Source organism: Barbus barbus, assembly GCF_936440315.1.
Source record: "Barbus barbus genome assembly, chromosome: 26".
Taxonomy (NCBI): domain Eukaryota; kingdom Metazoa; phylum Chordata; class Actinopteri; order Cypriniformes; family Cyprinidae; genus Barbus; species Barbus barbus.
The window spans coordinates 20,081,849-20,088,953 of NC_136754.1; positions in this window are offsets into that span (position 1 = coordinate 20,081,849).

Here is a 7,105-nt window from a genome sequence, read left to right on the forward strand (position 1 = left end):
GCATATCACACCAGTCCTCAGGTCCTTACACTGGCTTCCAGTTACATTTAGGATTGATTTTAAAGTACTTTTACTTGTTTATAATCACTCAATGGCCCAGGACCTAAATATATTGCTGATATGCTCACTGAATGAGCAAGGCACCGAACCCCCAACTGCTCCCCGGGCGCTGCAGCATGGCTGCCCACTGCTCCGGGTGTGTGTTCACGGTGTGTGTGTGTGTGTGTGTGCATTTGTTCACTACTCACTGCTGTGTGTGTGCACTTGGATGGGTTAAACGCAGAGCACCAATTTCGAGTATGGGTCACCATACTTGACAATACGTCACGACTTTTTACTTTACTTTACTGAATATAAACCAAACAGACCACTCAGATCATTAGGATCGAGTCAGTTAGAAATACCAAGGGTTCACACAAAACAAGGGGAGTCTGCTTTTAGCTATTATGCCGCCCACAGTTGGAACCAGCTTCCAGAAGAGATCAGATGTGCTAAAACATTAGCCACATTTAAATCAAGACTCAAAACTCATCTGTTTAACTGTGCATTTGTTGAATGAGCACTGTGCTATATGTCCGAACTGACTGCAATAAATTTTATGTATAATCCTTTTCTTTAAATTAATTTTAAATCAATTTCTATATCATTTTAAAATTCCTTGTTTTTATTATTATTATTTCCATGTTTTTATTGATTTTTAATGTCTATTTCACTTTCTTTTATGTAAAGCACTTTGAATTACCACTGTGTATGAAATGTGCTATATAAATAAACTTGCCTTGCCTTGCCTTGCCTTATATGAACATCCTGCTCATCTCGTTGCTGGGGTGCTTTGGTAATTGCCATGTTTGATATTTTTTGACATTTTCTTCTTCAGTTCTTATAAATTATTATGCTCAAGTGAACTATTAACTATTACTGTGACAGTCACAGAATGAGCTGAAGAAATGCCAACACCACCCACCAAATCACCTGAGCTTGAGTGTCTTCTCAAATCTTCCTTAACTGAGTGCATGTTTAGCATCAAGGTAATAAAACATGCCTATTGCTTTACCTCACACACACTGTTTTGCTTAGTTTAAATAACATTTTTATTAAATTGTCTATGATTCACAGGAAGGTGAAGTTGATGCTATAACTGTAGACGGACAACATATTTATCAAGCTGGACTACATCAATATCACCTCTGTCCTGTTATAGTAGAGAAATCTAAAGAAAGTAAATATTTGATTATTTTATTGTTATGTTGATGACAAGAATATATTTCATATTATGTATAAGATACACGTCAAACATCTTCATTATTATTACATCATAACCTACTGACCAAATGATTGGTATCATTCAATGTAAATAGATATTTTATTGCTAATATGACAATTAAATAAAATGTATTACATACAATATGCATTGCATTACAGATGGATCTGTTATTTGATTTGTAATTTATTATTCAGTTAAATAAATAGTTGAAATAGACAATATTTGATTTAGTTTTTGAGATTAATGACACATTTTTCAAATATATAATTTGATTCTAAATGATAAATAATGATGTCAGATAATATTTGACATATTCTGCAAAAATTAGATTAGGTTAATAGTTGGCATGAGTTTACGCAGTGGGGGATCCTCTTAGCCCAGTAGTGAGGCAAGATGGCCTCCTTTTTATGATTTTCAATTCTGTGCTATAAAAACTAAATTAGTGAGAGTTTTTCTTTATTTTTCTCTTAATAATATCTTGGAAGATGCATCATTTGGCACATGCTGAAACTGTTGCTAAATATTTTTCATTGTATAAGTCAATGGTGTCTGACAGATGACAGGTGTTATTGGTTCTGTTGACCTCCTTTCATCTCTAATTCTTCTCAAGGATGCTGTTATGCTGTGGCTGTGGTAAAGAAGGACACTGACTTTACCATCAATGATCTCAAAGGAAAGACTTCATCCCACAGTTGTTATCAAAGGCCTGGAGGCTGGAATATATCCATAGGAAGACTGGTTGCACAAAATAAGACTCCCTGAGACGGTCCTGATGACATGCCTCTTGAGAAGGGCTAGCGTGGCTAGAGTATTATTGTGTAAATTATTATTACATGGCTCTCTAGAATACTGAGATTTGCTAATATTGACCTATTGACTAATATTGACCTAATATTGACTTATTCTTCTAGTTGTTTATCTATAGAAGTTAATGAATCAGTCTTGCACATTTACAGGAAATAGCAAACTTCTGTATTGAATATTAGTCCGCTCATTCACAATTGGTGATCTATTAAGTCGTGGCCTAATGGTTAGAGAGTCGGACTTGTAATCCAAAGGTTGTGAGTTCGAGTCTCGGGCCGGCAGGGATTGTAGGTGGGGGGAGTGAATGTCCAGTGCTCTCTCCACCCTCAATACCACGACTGAGGTGCCCATGAGCAAGGCACCGAACCCACAACTGCTCCCAGGGCGCCGCAGCATAAATGGCTGCCCACTGCTCCGGGTGTGTGTTCACTGCTGTGTGTGTGCACTTTGGATGGGTAAATGCAGAGCACGAATTCTGAGTATGGGTCACCATACTTGGCCGTATGTCACTTCACTTTCACTCTTTCGTGTAACTGAAAGTGGCACTACTTTTGATTGTTTTCAAAATGTATTTATTTAGCAGATGCTATTATTCAAAATATAACAAATGATTCATCATAAAGAGACAATAAACATGAAAAGTGCTAGTGATGGCTATAAATAGAAATTTTAACCTTATCCTAACAAAGTTAGGCCATGTGACAAGCTAGATGTAACAAGTTTCACAATACAATATCAGTTTTTAGTTGTGCTCTTTTGTGTTCTCCAGCTGTGTCACAGTTCTTTTCAAGCAGCTGCATTCCTGGAATATCAAAAGCCCGATACCCAAACCTGTGCCAAGCTTGCCAGGGTGACTGCAGCTGCTCACAAAACGAGAAACACTACGGTGATGAAGGAGCCTTACAGTACGGTTCACACGATCACACTCTCATATTCCATTGTCTTCTCTACATATGAACAACAACATAACTCCATTCTTTCCAGGTGCTTGAAGAATGGTCATGGACAAGTTGCCTTTGTTTGTCAGGATGCAATCCCACGTGAGTAATATCTTTTGCCAAAATCTAAAATATTATGGACCGTCTTAGAACTGTTGAAGATATTAGAGTTGTGACAGGAGGTTATGATTCCATGGCTGCTGATTTTCAAGCTTATTGTCCAATCTGAACTCTCAAGCGAGTGAGAGGCAGAACTACCAGCTGTTGTGTATGGATGGCAGCAAGAAAAGCGTTGAGTTCATGGACTTCTACCTCGCCAAAGAGCCTCTCCATGCTGTCATCGGCCGCAAGGACGCAGATTCACAGCAGATTTATAAAGTCCTGAAACAGATTCCGGTATGCTAATTCAAATGAATGTTGCATCAGTACCTTTTAATTTCACTTGGCTGCATTATTATACTGAAGAAAGACCCTTACATTGTTTTAAGAAAGGGAGCAATATTGATATAAATCTAGATATTTAACCATATAATACATTCAGGAGACAATGAAAGCCAGCTTTGAATATTCAACTGTTCTGTTCAACAGGATTCAGATCTTTTCTGCTGCTTTTGGGGGTAAAGACCTGATGTTCTCAGACTATGCATGTGAACTGATGGTGCTCGCTGAAAGCACAGACTCCATCTACCTGAAAGAAGATTATTAGAAGGCCATGCGTGCCCTTAGAGGTGACACACAATTATGCTAAGAATGGATTTGAATGTACAGGGTCCCTGAAAAGTATTAGGACATAAGCCACAAATAATCATGCGGTTACAGAAGACTCGGACAGAGAGAAATGGATGAGCCAGATAAACCAGATGTTTGTCAACTGATGAGCAATGTAGAATGAAACAGGTGGGTAATGAACTTGGCAGACTTCGGTAGAGTGCAGAATGGTAACTTGATTATCTTCTCACGATAGGACGTTGGAGAACTGGAGATGACACACACCTCATCTAGACAGGAGACTTGGAAGGAACACGGGAGCAGACTGACATCGGAGAACACACTCGGGAGGAAACACTGTGGGTAAGTAGACACGGCGGTAAGTAGCAGGCATAGCGCTGTGAAGCTTCAGTAGTCCTCTTCGCAAAAACGAGACCAGACACTGAGTGCTTGGAGGTGTGTGTCTTTATGGAGTGCTTGATGAATGGCATAATGACGTGCAGGTGTGTGATTAGTATTCAGGTGAAGGAGTGCGTTGTGATTGGCTGGTGACAGAGCCTGGCAGATCTGTGACATATGCATTAAACAACATTTATTTTAATTATTTTGCAGTCATTCCTTGCGCTGTCTCTCTCTCTATATAACTGTATTTATTTTTGTATGTGAACTTTATAGGTACTGACTGCATCCAGTCAGTGAGTTGTGAGAAATGCTTTAGCATCATGTATTTGCAGATGCCACATTTTAAGTGTGTTGAAAAAAAAAAAATTGGGGCCTTGAGTATGTAGTTCTTGATATTTACTTGATTGAAAACATTATTGAATATTGTATGTATAATTTCTTCGCAGCTTAGTATTTATGGAAGTCAGTGGGGACTAGCAACTGTTAGGTTACCAACATTCTTCAAAATATCATCTTTTGTGCTCAACAGAAGAAAGACAGTCACAGTAAGCAAATGATAGAATTTTCTGAATTATCATTTTTGGGTGAACTGTCACTTTAAAGCACAACTGTTCACTCCAAGGATGATAATGATATAATTTTAAAATTTGTTCTAAATTTAAATTGTTGTGTCCACACCACAACCATAAGAATAATGGCACAGAGGAAAGATATAGTTGGAATCACTTTCAAGACTATAAAAACATTGCCAATCAGAATCCACCGTTTAAAGAGTTGTGGTAGACAACAAACCTGCAGAGCATGACTGGGCTAAGGATCTGAAGTCTGATGATTTTGAACTGATCTGTCCAGAATCACCAGGCAAATCAGTAAAACACACTGATTATGTTAAATGTAACCTCGCCAAGGTGCCAGCTCATGCTGTGATCACCCGGGAAGATGCACGCGCTGATGTGCTGAACGTCCTGAAGCAGGCTCAAGTGAGTTCATTGCAGTTCTGTGTAGATCTTCCTGTCGTTTTCATTTTTTCTTTCACACATTCTGCATTTGATCTATTGTGATGTTGATAGCGCAGGTTGGTAATATCTCAGTAACTCTCTGGTTCAGTTCACTCTTTCATTGCTTTGTGTTACCAGACCAGAGTTTAACCTCAATATTTTTCTGCAATTTGTCTGCAAAGTAATTTGTCTTTGTTTTGAAACTTGTTCTCTATGTGTCAGGCCAATTTGGATGTTCAGCTGTGTCAGAAGGTGAAAGAAACACTGATTCCACTAAATGCCTTCAAGAGAACACTAAACCTCTGGAGGAATTCCTGGGTAAAAAGTACATTGACATGATTGAAAGGACCTACAAGACTGGCCAGGGTCAACCAGGTAAACAGTGTCTATGATTTCCTACAATACCGGGTAAATTCTAGGTCAAAAAAACAAAAAAGGCTTATTTTGTGGCTTACAAAATGGTATCCACTTACAATGTAGTGATTTACTCTAATGTTTTTCTTCACAGATCTGGTGAAAGCATGCACTTATGTAGGCTGCCCTGGCCCAGAACCATGCCCAACAAGACCACCACCAACAAAAATCTTTGACTCTTTGACACATTACAGATAGAAGCCTGCCTTGCATAATATAGCACATAATATCATTATAAATGGCACACACATAACCGTAACGATGAGCATTACATGTTAGACTGTCATTCTGAGAAGAGAAATGTCACAAAAATGAACTGAAAGGAAAAAAAAAGTGATAAAAAATAATGCAATGTTGGTGCTGGAATTAAATACACCGGACATATTTCAATGATGTATTTTATTAATTCTTTATTTGCTTGTTTAAATTTAATTTTGAGTAATTTGGCCCTTTATAATAAAACGTGTAGTTCATCATTAGTAATTGTGGTAGTCTAGTTAGTTTTACCTTTGTGTCACACAAATTAATAGCATATTACATACTGAAAGGCTGTGTGTACAAAACTATCAGAAACAAGCGGAACCACCAAAGTATCTGCAGATCTAAATAATAGAGAGATTCTTTATTTTTCAGATGCTTGCTATGTTTACCAGATGTTTTTCAGAATTAAAATACTTGCATTCATTTGAATTTTAACAGTTAGAAATATTAATGTAAATTGACTAGAACCTGAAGACTATTTCACCACATGGTATGAAGCAAAACAACATAAGTTTGTTTGCCGCTGGATGTGTTTCTGTGAAATTTTCAGCTAGTTATAAGGCTAACGGGTCACATTTCAGACATTTGTTGTACTTATGTTGTTTCCTATTTCTATGCATATTTCATATATTTCATGATGCTTTTAAATTTACAAAAATAAATTTACAAAGGGTCCAGATAGGTGTGAGATTCTGCTGGGTGCCTGCTCATGTAAATATAAAAGGGAATGAGAAAGCAGACAAAATAGCAAAGAAATCAACCAGGCTGAGCGAAATGATAAATATTCCCTTTGGTAAAGGAGAAGCTAAGGCAATAATTAACAAAGAAATGAAGAAGAAATGGCAGGACAGATGGGACATGGATAATAGTGGAAGGAAATATTATAGTATACAGAAATGTATTAATGCACAGGATGTGAATGGAAGGAATAGAAGGGAGGAGTCAGTTTGAACCAGGCTGAGGTTTGACCGCACAGGGTTAAATAAAACATTGCTTTTGTTAGGTAAAAGTAAATCAGATGAATATATTGAATGTAAAATCACAGAAAATGCAGGACATATACTGTTGCATTGTAGGAAATATAGGGAAGAAAGGATTAGATTAAAGCAAAAGATAAGTCAGACAGGAAGAACATGGAACCTGTTTTGGGAACAACAGGAGAAGGGGTCAAAGGATGCTGTTGTGGAATATCTGAAGGATACAGGGGTATATTATAGGATTTAGATAGTAGTGGGGTAATTTTTAGAAGTTATTATTATTATTTATTTTTTCTTTAAATAGATTAATTGAGATTTAATCCATGCTGCATACTCCGG